At 37.7% G+C, this 17,622-nt stretch overlaps 1 protein-coding gene across 4 annotated transcripts in view; it reads right to left on the reverse strand.

Annotated features, from left to right (window-relative positions):
- The window catches only part of MAP2K5 (mitogen-activated protein kinase kinase 5), a 320,772-nt gene that overhangs the window by 185,963 nt on the left and 117,187 nt on the right, over window positions 1-17,622 (reverse strand). The gene's annotated exons all lie outside the window — the stretch shown is intronic.

A 17,622-nucleotide genomic window follows, 5' to 3' on the forward strand; every position in this document is an offset into this window, starting at 1 on the left:
GATCAATAAGCCAAAGATTATTTACCAACATTATCAGTGGAACAAGCCAAAAAGGAATCCCATGTTTAGGTAGTTCACTGGTTTGTATAAATATCCCTTTAATCTCAAATATATCCTATTCTCCTCAGCAGCCATCCATATGGGTAAATCTTTACATATTTGACTCTTTATAGTCACAAGATTCATCCTGGCCTTGACATGCTCATTAGAGATAACTGTCAGAGGCAAAAAATGATGCAGCAGATCTACTAGGAATCAAAAGTTCCTATTGAGCCTGAGGAGATCTTTGTTTGATTCATTAACTCTTATCAGCATAAAATGCTAGAGGGAAGTTTTTGCTTTAATTTTTACTCATTCAGTTTTAGTATCATTCCTCTTCCACAGGTCTATCAAAAAAAAAGGCAATTAGACACATCAAATCATCAAATATTAGTGCTGGACACGACATTAAAGAATCAATCCAACAACCTAATTTGACTGATGGAGGAAACTGAGCCCCAGAAGTGAATGACCCAGCCATGGTTACAAGTCAGTTGATGGCAGAGCTTACATAAGACCCAAGCCTTTGAATTCCCAGAGCTGCAAAGGTCTGAAAGGTTTTCTCATAATATCACATTGCTTTTTAGTTTAAAAAGTCTCAGCAATGTAAAATTACTAAAGACACATACCAAAAGAGTTTAATCTTAGCTGAGACACTGATATTCAAAGCATTTAACAACTCGTTAATCTGTGGCACAACTGGTTTGAATTTTCTACTCATGATTCCAAGGTCATTAGTTTGCTCTCTATGACCTGTTAACTACTCTATGTTCCCTGGTCAGTCATTTCATTGCATGCTGCTGTACAACATGAGAACCAGGAGGAAGAGTGGTAATGGAGAAGCAAAAATTATCCATCTCCACTCTTCTGGACCAAAAGTGGGGAGAGAAATGAAACAAAATAAAGTTTCAGTGGTGTTGAAAGGTCAGTCCTTCTGAAGGTTATTCTTATGCATTATATAGATAACCTTTTTTAGCTTTTAGTATATTAGAACAGGTAGAAGGAAATACCTAAAACTGTTGAACTGCAATCCAGTATCCTTGATTCTTGAAGACAATCATATAACTATATAGCTTACACAGTGTGACCATGTGATTGTGAAAACCTTGTGGCTCACATTCCCATTATCCAGTGTATAGACAGATGAGTAGAAAAATGGGGACAAAAAGTAAATGAAGAATAGGGAGGGAGGAGGGGTATAGGATGTTTTGGGTGTTCTTTTTACTTTTATTTTTATTACTTTTATTTTTTGGAGTATGAAAATGTTCAAAAATTGATTGTGGTGAATGCACAACTATATGATGACACTGTGCACAAATGACTGTACAACTTTGGATGGCTGTATGGTATGTGAATACATCACAATAAAATTGCATAAAAAATTCATTTCCACTGCTGAACAACTACATTTCTATTGGTGAATTAAGGGCTGTCATCTTCATATAATTAAGCAAAAAGGGCCCATGGGGTAGGGTCCATTCTTATGCTAATATGGGCTCTAAAATGTAAAATAGGGCCATGCATGTAGGAAAAATACAGATATGTAAATGAATGAGAAGCAACATTATTGACATATTAGACACAACATTTTCCTTAAAAAGACATCATCATTATTATTACTAAACAAAATTAAGATCTGGAGCTACAAGCAAAAATTTCAGAAGAGGCTCTCAGCCTCTGTTAATTGAAAAAATAAAGAGCCCCTTGTTTTCTTTGCAACATGGGATTTGAGGGAAACAGTTTATTCTCATTAATCCCAGTTATAATCCAAATTTATAAATATATTGTAAAATCCTCTATTTGGGTGTTTCTGAATGGATTTAGTTTTGACTTAATGAGGAGGCATATCACATTGCTCGCCTACTTAAAACCTTCCAAAGGCTTCCTAATAAATTCAAAATGAAACCCAATCTCCACACTGTGACCTACAAGGCCTACACAATCTAGCTTTTTCCTATTTCTCTAACCGCTGATCCTGCCCAGGTCCTCTCATTGCTACTCGCTAGTCACACTGGACTTCTTGTAGGGCCTTGATAACACCAAGCTTGTTCCCAACTCAAAGCATTCATTCTTCATTCTCTCTCTGCCTTGAAGTTCTTCCCCATGACCTTCTCTGAGCTGGTTCCTTGACAGTTAGGTCTCTGCTAAAATGCCACTTCCTCAAAAAAGCCATCCCTGACCATGTATCTAGCACTTCCTCTCCTGTTCGTCATTCTCTACCCTACTTTATGTTCTAGCTAGTACTTACCCTTTCTTGGAGGGCATTACGGGTTTTTTGTCTATGTCCCCTTCCAGAATGTGGGTCCCATGAGGGACTTAATCTTGTTCACTGTTGTAGCCCCAGGTTTAACAGTATCTAAATGAAGGTGCTCATTAATATTTGGAAATAAATTACTAAATGAGATAAAAATAAAATGGAAAATGAGAATCTAGACTAAGGGAACAGCACTAGGGTAGGGGAGAAAGCTGACAAGAAGTGTGGTAGAGGAGACAAAGAGTGATGATAGAGAGTGGTATATGTTTTTGTTTTTTTACTTTTTTGCATATGTTTGCTCTACTACAGAGAGAGTGAAGGTCCAAAAGAGGGTCACTGATGGAGGAAAGTCCACAAAGTGGATACACATGTGGAGGGACTGGCCTTAAGCAACTTATCATCTGAGAGGTGGGTCAGGTATGCGCAATTCTGGCTAAGTTATAGGTGAAAAAGCAAAGAATTTTGAAAGTTCATACTTGATAATCTGTATTATCTCTGGAAAAGAAAAAGGTGGGTAAGATCTGAGGAGGATAATAAAATTTAAATAGCTGCTTTGGGAAATAACAGAGACGGAAATGGGAGAACAAAATTTAAGAAGTAGGAAATTTTAGTGTTCAGGGACTGGTAAGCACAGACTAAAGGGCAACTATTGAGCAGCAGGAGAAAAGGCTGGCAGGGCAGCTCAACTAAAGAGAGTGAGGGGTCTCAAAAGAGTTAAATATATGCCACAAAGTGAATATTTCAGATTTCAACTTAAAGTATTAAAAATGTAATTGATTCCATACACAAATTAATGGACAAACAAAATTTGGTATATACATACAATGGAGTATTATTCTGTTGTAAAAAGGAATGAAATTAATACATGCTACAACATGGATGAATCTTGAAACCACTATGTCGAGTGAAATAAGCTACACACAGGACAAATACTATGACTGCATTTATATGAAATATCTAGAATAAGCAAATTCATAAAGACAGAAAGTGTAACAGAGGTTACCAGGGGCCGGGGAGGGGTGCTTAATGGGAAGTCACTGCTTGAGATGTCGAAAGAATTTTGGTAATGGGTGGTGGTGATGCTAGCACAATATTGTGAATGTAATTAATGCCACTGAATTGTACACTTAAAAATGGTTAAAATGGGAAATTTTTGTGTTACATAAATATATTTATATGTCATCAAAATAGAAAAAATTTTAAATGTAACTGAAAGGTATTATAAGCAAAAATTGCAGAGTAAAGGGCCTCTAGAATGCCTCTCCTCGACAAAAGCAATGGGAAGATGGGCAAAAAATTGTCAGTATCAATCTTTTCAAAACTTTGGAATTTAACCAAAGGCTCGCAGCAAAATAGAAAGCATTTATTAAAGAAAAATGGCTGAATCTTGGTAAAAACAGCAAGCTTTATGGCATTTTAACTTGTCCAATTCCCATTAACCCCTCTTCAGCTCCATGGTAGCCTTGAAAACCAATAGCCTGCAATCACAGTGAATACCAGCAGGCCTGACAGCCCCTAGAGGGGGCAGAACTGAGTTGGTATAGCTTCAAAACTTCATTCCCAAAGAAGCGTCATTATTTGACTTGTATAGGTTCCCTGGAAGACCCCACATGTAAGGCTGTCTTTATTAGAATAGACAGAGCTTGCTTAGTAAGAAAAGCCTTTTCCCTGGGGGCATTTCTCAAAAACAATTAGAGGCATATGATCAACTTCACAGTTGCCAGAAGGGGTGAGAAACAGCTGAGATAAGCAATAGGATAACCATAAAGCTTAAAAGGAAAAGCTGGGGATCAAGACGTCAATAGGGGCTTTGAAAAGCTCCCCCAAAATACCTGGGAATCTAAAAGGATACGTGCATGCCCAGGACAGAGTGCATGTTCAGGAAGGACCTGCGAGGTCCCTAAGCTCTCACCTTGGGCTGACTTAAGGCTCTGCACAAGCAGAAAGTGGAGGTTAAAGTGAAATTATTAATTGCATGGCTCACTGTTAAGGCATGCCTCAACACATACAAACACACAGAGCCCCTTGGTAAAGACTGGAAAACTTACTGGTTCCAGGCATTTTAGGAAATCTCTGTCCAATAATTAGCTCATCACTAAGATAACCAAGAATAGACTTCAGTGGCCACACACAATGAAGAACAAAGACTTTACAGAATTAGTTTAGAAAACTTATTAAACAAACAAAACAAACAATAAACAGCAACAACAACCACCTCTGGGGAAGAGGGAGAATCTGATTTCCAGAGTTGCCACATTGCATTATATAAATACAATAAAAAAAAAATACATGCAAAAAAAGGTTTTCAATTTAAAAAAAAATCATGTCACAGACAAAGAAACAAAATGTATGGCCCACACACACATAAAAGAAATCAAACTGTTTCTGAGAAAACCCAGACATCGAACTTTTGGGACAAAGTCCTTCTTTAATCAGCTATTTTAAATATTTTCAGAGAACTAAGGAAACCATACCTAAAGAAGTAAAGGCAAATATGAGACTGATATCTCACCAAAGAGGGAATGTTAATAAAGAAGTAGAGAGTGGAAATGTATAGCTAGCTAGCTAGATATAGATAAATACCAAAAAAATTCTGTAGTTGAAAAGTACAATAATGGAAAAGACAATTTCATGAGAGAAACTCAATGAATATTTGAGAAGGCAGAAGAAAGAATAAGCAAATGTGAAGATAGGTCAATTGACATTATCCAATTTGAGGAACAGAAAGAAAAAGGAATGAAGAAAAATGAATACAACATCAGAAACCTATGGGACACCATCAGGCATGCCAAAATATGTATCACAGGAGTCCCTAAAAGAGAGGAGATAAAGAAACAGGAAGAAATAATTTTTGAAGAAATAATGGCTGATAACTTCCCAAATTTGATGAAAAACATTAATCTACACATCTAAGAAGCTCAAAAAACTCCAAGTAGGATAAACTCAAAGAGATCCACACCTAGACACATCATTATCATACTGACCAAAGCCAACACAAAGAGAGAATCTTGAAATCAGCAAGAGAGAAGTGACACATCAAGTATAAGGACTCCTCTATAAAATTAAAAGCTGACTATTCATCAGAAACTATGGATGTCAGAGGAAATGGGATAACTTGTTGAAAGAGTGAAATAAAAAGCTATCAACCAAAAATTCTGTATTAGGGAAAACTATTCTACAACAATGAAGGAAGTCAGAAGCAGAGCTAAGATATAGTAAAAAAGCTCAAAGAGAAACACTGTCAATCAAAAATTCTATATACAGCAAAACTATCCTACAAAAATAAAGGAGAAATTAAGACATTCCCAGATAAAGAAAAACTGAGAGAATCCACTGCCAGAAAACCTGTCTTACACGAAATACTAAAGGGAGTCCTTCAGACTGCAAGAACTTCAATTTGAAGTTATTAGACAGTAATTCAAACCCACATGAAGAAATAAAGAGCCCTGGTAAAGGTAATTTTATAGGTAAATATAAAAGGATAAAGGTATTTACTGTTTGTAACTCTTTTTTTCCTATCTGATTTAAAAGAACTATAGATTTTGGAAGGGAGGCGGGGCAAGATGGCGGACTGGTGAGCTGTATGTTTCAGTTACTCCTCCAGGAAAGTAGGTAGAAAGCCAGGAACTGCGTGGACTGGACACCACAGAGCAATCTGACTTTGGGCATACTTCATACAACACTCATGAAAACGTGGAACTGCTGAGATCAGCAAAATCTGTAAGTTTTTGCAGCCAGGGAACCCGCGCCCCTCCCTGCCAGGCTCAGTCCCGTGGGAGGAGGGGCTGTCAGCTCCGGGAAGGAGAAGGGAGAACTGCAGTGGCAGCCCTTATCGGAAACTCATTCTACTGATCCAAACTCCAACCATAGATAGACTGAGACCAGACACCAGAGAATCTGAGAGCAGCCAGCCCAGCAGAGAGGAGAGAGGCATAGAAAAAAAACAACACGAAAAACTCCAAAATAAAAGCGGAGGATTTTTGGAGTTCTGGTGAACATAGAAAGGGGAAGGGCAGAGCTCAGGCCCTCAGGCTCATATGCAAATCCCGAAGAAAAGCTGATCTCTCTGCCCTGTGGACCTTTACTTAATGGCCCTGGTTGCTTTGTCTCTTAGCATTTCAATAACCCATTAGATCTCTGAGGAGGGCCCCCTTTTTTTTTTTTTTTTTTTTAATCCTTTTTTCTTTTTCTAAAACAATTACTCTAAGAAGCCCAATACAGAAAGCTTCAAAGACTTCCAATTTGGGCACGTCAAGTCAAGAGCAGAACTAAGAGAGCTCTGAGACAAAAGGCAATAATCCAGAGGCTGAGAAAATTCACTAAACACCACAACTTCCCAAGAAAAGGGGGGTGTCCGCTCACAGCCATCATCCTGGTGGACAGGAAACACTCCTGCCCATCGCCAGCCCCATAGCCCAGAGCTGCCCCAGACAACCCAGTGTGACGGAAGTGCTTCAAATAACAGGCACACTCCACAAAACTGGGCGTGGACATTAGCCTTCCCTGCAACCTCAGCTGATTGTCCCAGAGTTGGGAAGGTGGAGCAGTGTGAATTAACAAAGCCCCATTCAGCCATCATTTGAGCAGACTGGGAGCCTCCCTACACAGCCCAGCAGCCCAGAACCGCCCTGGGGGGATGGCACTCACCTGTGACATAGCACAGTCATCCCTCAACAGAGGACCCGGGGTGCACGGCCTGGAAGAGGGGCCCACTTGCAAGTCTCAGGAGCCATACGCCAATACCAAGGACTTGTGGGTCAGTGGCAGAGACAAACTGTGGCAGGACTGAACTGAAGGATTAGACTATTGCAGCAGCTTTAAAACTCTAGGATCACCAGGGAGATTTGATTGTTAGGGCCACCCCCCCTCCCTGACTGCCCAGAAACACGCCCCATATACAGGGCAGGCAACACCAACTACACACGCAAGCTTGGTACACCAATTGGACCCCACAAAACTCACTCCCCCACTCACCAAAAAGGCTAAGCAGGGGAGAACTGGCTTGTGGAGAACAGGTGGCTTGTGGATGCCACCTGCTGGTTAGTTAGAGAAAGTGTACTCCACGAAGCTATAGATCTGATAAATTAGAGATAAGGACTTCAATTGGTCTACAAATCCTAAAAGAACCCTATCAAGTTCAGCAAATGCCACGAGACCAAAAACAACAGAAAATTATAAAGCATATGAAAAAACCAGACGATATGGATAACCCAAGCCCAAGCACCCAAATCAAAAGATCAGAAGAGACACAGCACCTAGAGCAGCTACTCAAAGAACTAAAGATGAACAATGAGACCATAGTACGGGAGACAAAGGAAATCAAGAAGACCCTAGAAGAGCATAAAGAAGACATTGCAAGACTAAATAAAAAAACGGATGATCTTATGGAAATTAAAGAAACTGTTGACCAAATTAAAAAGATTCTGGACACTCATAGTACAAGACTAGAGGAAGTTGAACAACGAATCAGTGACCTGGAAGATGACAGAATGGAAAATGAAAGCATAAAAGAAAGAATGGGGAAAAAAATTGAAAAAATCGAAATGGACCTCAGGGATATGATAGATAATATGAAACGTCCGAATATAAGACTCATTGGTGTCCCAGAAGGGGAAGAAAAGGGTAAAGGTCTAGGAAGAGTATTCAAAGAAATTGTTGGGGAAAACTTCCCAAATCTTCTAAACACCATAAATGCACAAATCATAAATGCTCAGCGAACTTCAAATAGAATAAATCCAAATAAACCCACTCCGAGACATATACTGATCACACTGTCAAACACAGAAGAGAAGGAGCAAGTTCTGAAAGCAGCAAGAGAAAAGCAATTCACCACATACAAAGGAAACAGCATAAGACTAAGTAGTGACCACTCAGCAGCCACCATGGAGGCGAGAAGGCAGTGGCACGATATATTTAAAATTCCGAGTGAGAAAAATTTCCAGCCAAGAATACTTTATCCAGCAAAGCTCTCCTTCAAATTTGAGGGAGAGCTTAAATTTTTCACAGACAAACAAATGCTGAGAGAATTTGCTAACAAGAGACCTGCCCTACTGGAGATACTCAAGGGAGCCCTACAGACAGAGAAACAAAGAAAGGACAGAGAGACTTGGAGAAAGGTTCAGTACAAAAGAGATTCGGTATGGGTACAATAAAGGATATTAATAGAAAGAGGGGAAAAATATGACAAACATAAACCAAAGGATAAGATGGCTGATTCAAGAAATGCCTTCACGGTTATAACGTTGAATGTAAATGGATTAAACTCCCCAATTAAAAGATACAGATTCACAGAATGGATCAAAAAAATGAACCATCAATATGTTGCATACAAGAGACTCATCTTAGACACAGGGACACAAAGAAACTGAAAGTGAAAGGATGGAAAAAATATTTCATGCAAGCTACAACCAAAAGAAAGCAGGTGTAGCAATATTAATCTCAGATAAAATAGACTTCAAATGCAGGGATGTTTTGAGAGACAAAGAAGGCCACTACATACTAATAAAAGGGGCAATTCAACAAGAAGAAATAACAATCGTAAATGTCTATGCACCCAATCAAGGTGCCACAAAATACATGAGAGAAACACTGGCAAAACTAAAGGAAGCGATTGATGTTTCCACAATAATTGTGGGAGACTTCAACATATCACTCTCTCCTATAGATAGATCAACCAGACAGAAGACCAATAAGGAAACTGAAAACCTAAACAATCTGATAAATGAATTAGATTTAACAGACATATACAGAACATTACATCCCAAATCACCAGGATACACGTACTTTTCTAGTGCTCACGGAACTTTCTCCAGAATAGATCATATGCTGGGACATAAAACAAGCCTCAGTAAATTTAAAAAGATTGAAATTATTCAAAGCACATTCTCTGACCACAATGGAATACAATTAGAAGTCAATAACCATCAGAGACTTAGAAAATTCACAAATACCTGGAGGTTAAACAACACACTCCTAAACATTCAGTGGGTTAAAGAAGAAATAGCAAGAGAAATTGCTAAATATATAGAGACGAATGAAAATGAGAACACAACATACCAAAACCTATGGGATGCAGCAAAAGCAGTGCTAAGGGGGAAATTTATAGCACTAAACTCATATATTAAAAAGGAAGAAAGAGCCAAAATCGGAGAACTAATGGATCAACTGAAGAAGCTAGAAAATGAACAGCAAACCAATCCTAAACCAAGTACAAGAAAAGAAATAACAAGGATTAAAGCAGAAATAAATGACATAGAGAACAAAAAAACAACAGAGAGGATAAATATCACCAAAAGTTGGTTCTTTGAGAAGATCAACAAGATTGACAAGCCCCTAGCTAGACTGACAAAATCAAAAAGAGAGAAGACCCATATAAGCAAAATAATGAATGAAAAAGGTGACATAACTGCAGATCCTGAAGAAATTAAAAAAATTATAAGAGGATATTATGAACAACTGTATGGCAACAAACTGGATAATGTAGAGGAAATGGACAATTTCCTGGAAACATATGAACAACCTAGACTGACCAGAGAAGAAATAGAAGACCTCAACCAACCCATCACAAGCAAATAGATCCAATCAGTCATCAAAAATCTTCCCACAAATAAATGCCCAGGGCCAGATGGCTTCACAGGGGAATTCTACCAAACTTTCCAGAAAGAACTGACACCAATGTTACTCAAAATATTTGAAAACATTGAAGAAAATGGAACACTACCTAACTCATTTTATGAAGCTAACATCAATCTAATACCAAAACCAGGCAAAGATGCTACAAAAAAGGAAAACTACCGGCCAATCTCCCTAATGAATATAGATGCAAAAATCCTCAACAAAATATTTGCAAATCAAATCCAAAGACACAATAAAAAAATCATACACCATGACCAAGTGGGGTTCATTCCAGGCATGCAAGGATGGTTCAACATAAGAAAAACAATCAATGTATTACAACACATTAACAAGTCAAAAGGGAAAAATCAATTGATCATCTCAATAGATGCTGAAAAAGCATTTGACAAAATCCAACATCTGTTTTTGATAAAAACACTTCAAAAAGTAGGAATTGAAGGAAACTTCCTCAACATGATAAAGAGCATATATGAAAAACCCACAGCCAGCATAGTACTCAATGGTGAGAGACTAAAAGCCTTCCCTCTAAGATCAGGAACAAGACAAGGATGCCCGCTGTTACCACTGTTATTCAACATTGTGCTGGAAGTGCTAGCCAGGGCAATCCGGCAAGACAAAGAAATAAAAGGCATCCAAATTGGAAAAGAAGAAGTAAAACTGTCATTGTTTGCAGATGATATGATCTTATATCTAGAAAACCCTGAGAAATCGACGATACAGCTACTAGAACTAATAAACAAATTTAGCAAAGTAGCGGGATACAAGGTTAATGCACATAAGTCAGTAATGTTTCTATATGCTAGAAATGAACAAACTGAAGAGACACTCAAGAAAAAGATACCATTTTCAATAGCAACTAAAAAAATCAAGCACCTAGGAATAAACTTAACCAAAGATGTAAAAGACCTATACAAAGAAAACTACATAACTCTACTAACAGAAATAGAAGGGGACCTTAAAAGATGGAAAAATATTCCATGTTCATGGATAGGAAGGCTAAATGTCATTAAGATGTCAATTCTACCCAAACTCATCTACAGATTCAATGCAATCCCAATCAAAATTCCAACAACCTACTTTGCAGACTTGGAAAAGCTAGTTATCAAATTTATTTGGAAAGGGAAGATGCCTCGAATTGCTAAAGACACTCTAAAAAAGAAAAACGAAGTGGGAGGACTTACACTCCCTGACTTTGAAGCTTATTATAAAGCCACAGTTGCCAAAACAGCATGGTACTGGTACAAAGATAGACATATAGATCAATGGAATCGAATTGAGAATTCAGAGAGGGACCCTCAGATCTATGGCCGACTGATCTTTGATAAGGCCCCCAAAGTCACTGAACTGAGTCATAATGGTCTTTTCAACAAATGGGGCTGGGAGAGTTGGATATCCATATCCAAAAGAATGAAAGAGGACCCCTACCTCACCCCCTACACAAAAAATTAACTCAAAATGGATCAAAGATCTCAATATAAAAGAAAGTACCATAAAACTCCTAGAAGATAATGTAGGAAAACATCTTCAAGACCTTGTATTAGGCGGCCACTTCCTAGACTTTACACCCAAAGCACAAGCAACAAAAGAGAAAATAGATAAATGGGAACTCCTCAAGCTTAGAAGTTTCTGCACCTCAAAGGAATTTCTCAAAAAGGTAAAGAGGCAGCCAACTCAATGGGAAAAAATTTTTGGAAACCATGTATCTGACAAAAGACTGATATCTTGCATATATAAAGAAATCCTACAACTCAATGACAATAGTACAGACAGCCCAATTATAAAATGGGCAAAAGATATGAAAAGACAGTTCTCTGAAGAGGAAATACAAATGGCCAAGAAACACATGAAAAAATGTTCAGCTTCACTAGCTATTAGAGAGATGCAAATGAAGACCACAATGAGATACCATCTAACACCGGTTAGAATGGCTGCCATTAAACAAACAGGAAACTACAAATGCTGGAGGGGATGTGGAGAAATTGGAACTCTTATTCATTGTTGGTGGGACTGTATAATGGTTCAGCCAGTCTGGAAGTCAGTCTGGCAGTTCCTTAGAAAACTAGATATAGAGTTACCATTCGATCCAGCGATTGCACTTCTCGGTATATACCCGGAAGATCGGAAAGCAGTGACGCGAACAGATATCTGCACGCCAATGTTCATAGCAGCATTATTCACAATTGCCAAGAGATGGAAACAACCCAAATGTCCTTCAACAGATGAGTGGATAAATAAAATGTGGTATATACACACGATGGAATACTACGCGGCAGTAAGAAGGAACGATCTGGTGAAACATATGACAACATGGATGAACCTTGAAGACATAATGCTGAGTTAAATAAGCCAGGCACAAAAAGAGAAATATTATATGCTACCACTAATGTGAACTTTGAAAAATGTAAAACAAATGGTTTATAATGTAGAATGTAGGGGAACTAGCAGTAGAGAGCAATTAAGGAAGGGGGAACAATAATCCAAGAAGAACAGATAAGCTATTTAATGTTCTGGGGATGCCCAGGAATGACTATGGTCTGTTAATTTCTGATGGATATAGTAGAACAAGTTCACAGAAATGTTGCTATATTAGGTAACTTTCTTGGGGTAAAGTAGGAACATGTTGGAAGTTAAGCAGTTATCTTAGGTTAGTTGTCTTTTTCTAACTCCCTTGTTATGGTGTCTTTGAAATGTTCTTTTATTGTATGTTTGTTTTCTTTTTAACTTTTTTTTCATACAGTTGATTTAAAAAAGAAGGGAAAGTTAAAAAAAAAAAAAAGAAAAACAAGGAAAAAAAAAGATGTAGTGCCCCCTTGAGGAGCCTGTGGAGAATGCAGGGGTATTGGCCTACCCCACCTCCATGGTTGCTAACATGACCACAGACATAGGGGACTGGTGGTTTGATGGGATGAGCACTCTACCACAGGTTTTACCCTTGGGAAGACGGTTGCTGCAAAGGAGAGGCTAGGCCTCCCTATGGTTGTGCCTAAGAGCCTCCTCCCGAATGTCTCTTTGTTGCTCAGATGTGGCCCTGTCTCTCTAGCTAAGCCAACTTGAAAGGTGAAATCACTGCCCTCCCCCCTACGTGGGATCAGACACCCAGGGAAGTGAATCTCCCTGGCAACGTGGAATATGACTCCCGGGGAGGAATGTAGACCTGGCATCGTGGGACGGAGAACATCTTCTTGACCAAAAGGGGGATGTGAAAGGAAATGAAATAAGCTTCAGTGGCAGAGAGAATCCAAAAGGAGCCGAGAGGTCACTCTGGTGGGCACTCTTACGCACACTTTAGACAACCCTTTTTAGGTTCTAAAGAATTGGGGTAGCTGGTGGTGGATACCTGAAACTATCAAACTACAACCCAGAACCCATGAATCTCGAAGACAGTTGTATAAAAATGTAGCTTATGAAGGGTGACAGAGGGGTGACAATGGGATTGGGAAAGCCATAAGGACCACACTCCACTTTGTCTAGTTTATGGATGGATGAGTAGAAAAATAGGGGAAGGAAACAAACAGACAAAGGTACCCAGTGTTCTTTTTCACTTAAATTGCTCTTTTTCACTCTAATTATTATTCTTGTTATTTTTGTGTGTGTGCTAATGAAGGTGTCAGGGATTGATTTAGGTGATGAATGTACAAGTATGTAATGGTACTGTAAACAATCGAAAGTACGATTTGTTTTGTATGACTGCGTGGTATGTGAATATATCTCAATAAAATGAAGATAAAAAAAAGACAACTATATAAAGCAATAATTATAAATCCTTGTTGATGGTCAAAATGAATAAGGATGTAATTTGTACAATTATAGCACAAAGGAGGGGAGAAGAAACAGAGTTATATAGGAGCAAAGATTTTGTATATTACTGCAAATAAGCTGGTATTAATCCAAACTATAGACTGTTAGAAATTAAGATGTTAATGTAATTCCCAGTGCAACCACTAAGAAAAAACTCAAAAAACATATATAGTAAAGAAAACAACAAGGAATTAAAAATAATATACTATCAAATATCTATTTCACACAACAGAGGGAAGCAATGGAGGAATAGAGGAAGAAAAAAGATAAATGCATATTGCTAAGTGAAAGAAGCCAGTCTGAAAAGGCTACATACTATATGATTCCAAATATATGACATTCTGGAAAAGGTAAAACTTTAGAGACAATAAAAAGATCAGTAATTGTACATAGTTCAAGGGATGAGGGTAGGGTGATGAACAGGTGGAACATAGGGCATTTTGGGGGCAGTGAAACCATTTGGTATAGTGCTAGATACTGTAATGGTGGATAAATGACATTATGCATTTGTCAAAACGCATAGAACTGTACAACAGAGTGAACCCTAATTCTAACTATGGACTTTAGTTATTAATAGTAATATTGGCTCATCACTTGTAATAAATGGAGCACACTAAAGCAACATGTTAATAGGGGAAACTGCGGAGGGAGGAGGAAGGGATATATGAGAACTTTGTACTTTCTGCTCAATTTTTCTGTAAACCTATAAGGGCTATAAAAAAAATAAAGTCTATTAATTAAAAAAAAATTACCCCCCTCACCAAAAAAAGATATAAAACCTACTGAAAACAAAAATCAAAATGGCAAACATAAATACTACTTTATCAGTAATTACATTAAATGCAAATGATTTTAACATTCCAATTAAAAGGCAGAGTATGGCAGAAAAGATTTTTTAAAAAATTACCATGATCCAACTGTATTCTGTCTACAAGAGAGGTACTTTAGATTCAAAGAACCAAATAGGCTGAAGGCAAAATGATAGAAACAATGTACTGAAGACTCTAGCCAAAGTGATTTAACAAGAAAAATAAATAAATGGCATCCATATTGGAAAAGAAGAAAACAAAACTATCATGTCATAAGAAAATTATATAATCTTGTATACAGAACATCCTAAGGAATCCGCACACATAAAAAAACTACTAGAGTGGATAAATGAGTTCAGCAAGATTGCAGGATACAAGAACAATATAAAAAAATAAGTTATATTTTGATACACTAGTAAAGAACAATCCAAAAACAAAATTAAGAAAATATCATTTACAATAGCATCAAAAAGAATAAAATAGGAATAAATATAACAAAAGAAGTACAAAGCTTGTACACTACAAACCATAAAACATAATTGAAAGAAATTAAATCTGTAAATATATGGAAAGATATCCCATGTTCATGGATTGGAAGATTTAATATTTTTTAGATGGCAGTATACTCCCAAGTGATAAACAGATTCAATGTCATCTCTATTAGAATCCTTTGTAGAAATTTTTAAGCTGACTCAAAGATTCATATGGAATTGCAAGGGACCCAAAAGAGCTAAGACAATATTTAAAAGGAAGAACAAAGTTGGGAGGACTCACACTTCTTGATTTCAAAACTTAGTATGAAGGTACAACAATCAAGAGTAATCAAGTACAAGTAACCAAGTATTGTGTGATACTGGCACAAGCACAGACAATAGATCAATGGAATAGAACTGAGAATCCATAAATAAACCCATATATTTATGATCAATTCATTTATGATGAGTGGCAAGAAAATTCAATAGGGAAAGAATAGTATTTTCAACAAATTCTCTGGAAAACTGGATATTCACAAAAAAATATGAATTTGGACTCCTACTTTACAACATATACAAAAACTAACTCAAAATGGGCCACAGACCTAAATTTAAGACTAAAACTACAAAACTCCTTAGAAGGAAACAAATGTGTAAATCTCCATGACCATGGAGTAGGCAATGGTTTTTCAGATATGACAACAAGAGCACAAGCAACCAAAGAAAAAAATACATAAACTTGACTTCATCAAAATATGAGACTTTTGTACTTCAGAGTATACTATCAAGAAAACTGGAAATAAATATTTGCAAATCGTGTGTCTCATAAGGACTAGTATCCAGAATACATAAAGAATTCCTACAATTAAACAACAAAAAGACAAATAATCCATTTTAAAAATGAACAAAGGATTTGAACTGACATTCCTCCAAAGAAGATACACAAATAGTCAATAAATACATGAAAAGATACTCAACGTCATTAGTATTTAGGGAAATGCAAATTAAAATGACGAGATACCACTTCACAACTGATAGGAACGTAAGGTTTGATCAAGATGATGGTGTGAGACACTTAAGGGCTTAGTGTTCCCACAGAAGCTTTGAACAACCAGCAAGAACTGGCAGAAATACCGTTTTTGAAGTGCTAGAAAACTGCAGTAACAAGGCAAACACTGAATCAAGAAAAAGGCCACGAAAAAGCAGCAGGATCTCATGGCACTGTGGCTGGTCTCTCCCCCACCCCTCACCAGCTTGTCACAGAGGCAGCCTGTGTTTCCAGTATGGAACCCAAGTCAACATATACTCTACTCCACAGGGAGCAGAGTAACCCTTGTGCACATACTGGGAGCATGTATGTTAAGCCCAAACTGTCTGGTGGTGTCATGAGGGACTTACTGTCCCAGAACTTGCCCTGTGTATAGAAGGCAGTTTATAGAGTTCTACAGAATGCTGTAGAAGAGCAGGCAAGTTGTGGGGCAAGGGATTGAGTTACAAGACCCAGGATCTTGGAAAAACTGTTTCCTAGGAATGAAGGAACATTAGGAAATGTGTAAATGGGGAACTGCTAGAGCCACAGAGGCATGCCCAACAAGATGCATGTGCAGAAAGGAACAGGAGGCCCTATGGTTTGGCCTGAAGCTACTCTCCAAACTCACTGTATGGATAAACCCCGAAAGACAGCACTTACTCAGGTCAATCTGCAAAGACTGGGAAAGGTGTTTCCTTTTTCCCTTATTCTCCCTCCCCCCCACACACACACTTTTTTTTTGTTAGCTCCTGGCATTCAATGAAAGTTCTGTCATAACACTAGTTGGATAAATGCCTAAGGAACAAATGATTCAGAGTCTAAGTACCAGCAGTAACATATTAAAATATCAAAATGTCCAGGTTTCAGCAAAAGGTTACAAAATATACAAAAAACAGGAAACGATTGCCCAGGCAAAGGAGAGGATTATAGAATTAAAAACCATGAAAAGGACAAGATGTGGGACATACCAGACAAAGACTTTTAAAAAATGGGCCTAAATATGCCCAAGGAACTAAAGGAAAACATGGACAAAAACTAAAAGAAATTAGGAAAATGATAAAATGAAAATAAACACAGAGTATCAATCAATAGAGAAAAATTATGAAAAGGAACCAAACAGAGCTCAAGACGTCAGTAACAGAAATTAAAATTCCCTAGATCGGTTCGACAGCAGACTGGAGCTGGCAGAGAAAGAATAAGAAAACTGAAGTTAAGATCCTTGACGTCATTCAGTCTGAGGAGCAGAAAGAAAAAGAATGAAGAAAAGTGAACAGAGCCTGAAGAACTTGTTGGACATCATCAAGTGTACCAATATACAGAAGGAGAAGAAAGAGAGAAAGGGGCACAGAGATTATTCAAAGAAAGAACAGCTGAACTCTTACCAAATTTAATGGAGACATGAATATGCACTTCCAAGATGCTCAATGAACTCCAAACATGATAAACCCAAACAGACCCACACCACAGTATATCATAATCAAACTATCAAATGACAAAGATAAGGAGAGAATTCTGAAAGCTGCAAAAGAGAGGCAACATGTCACGTACAGAGGAGCCTCAATAAGATTAAATGCCAATTTCTTG

The sequence above is a fragment of the Choloepus didactylus genome, chromosome 4 (assembly GCF_015220235.1).
Source record: "Choloepus didactylus isolate mChoDid1 chromosome 4, mChoDid1.pri, whole genome shotgun sequence".
In the NCBI taxonomy this organism is placed as follows: Eukaryota; Metazoa; Chordata; class Mammalia; order Pilosa; family Megalonychidae; genus Choloepus; species Choloepus didactylus.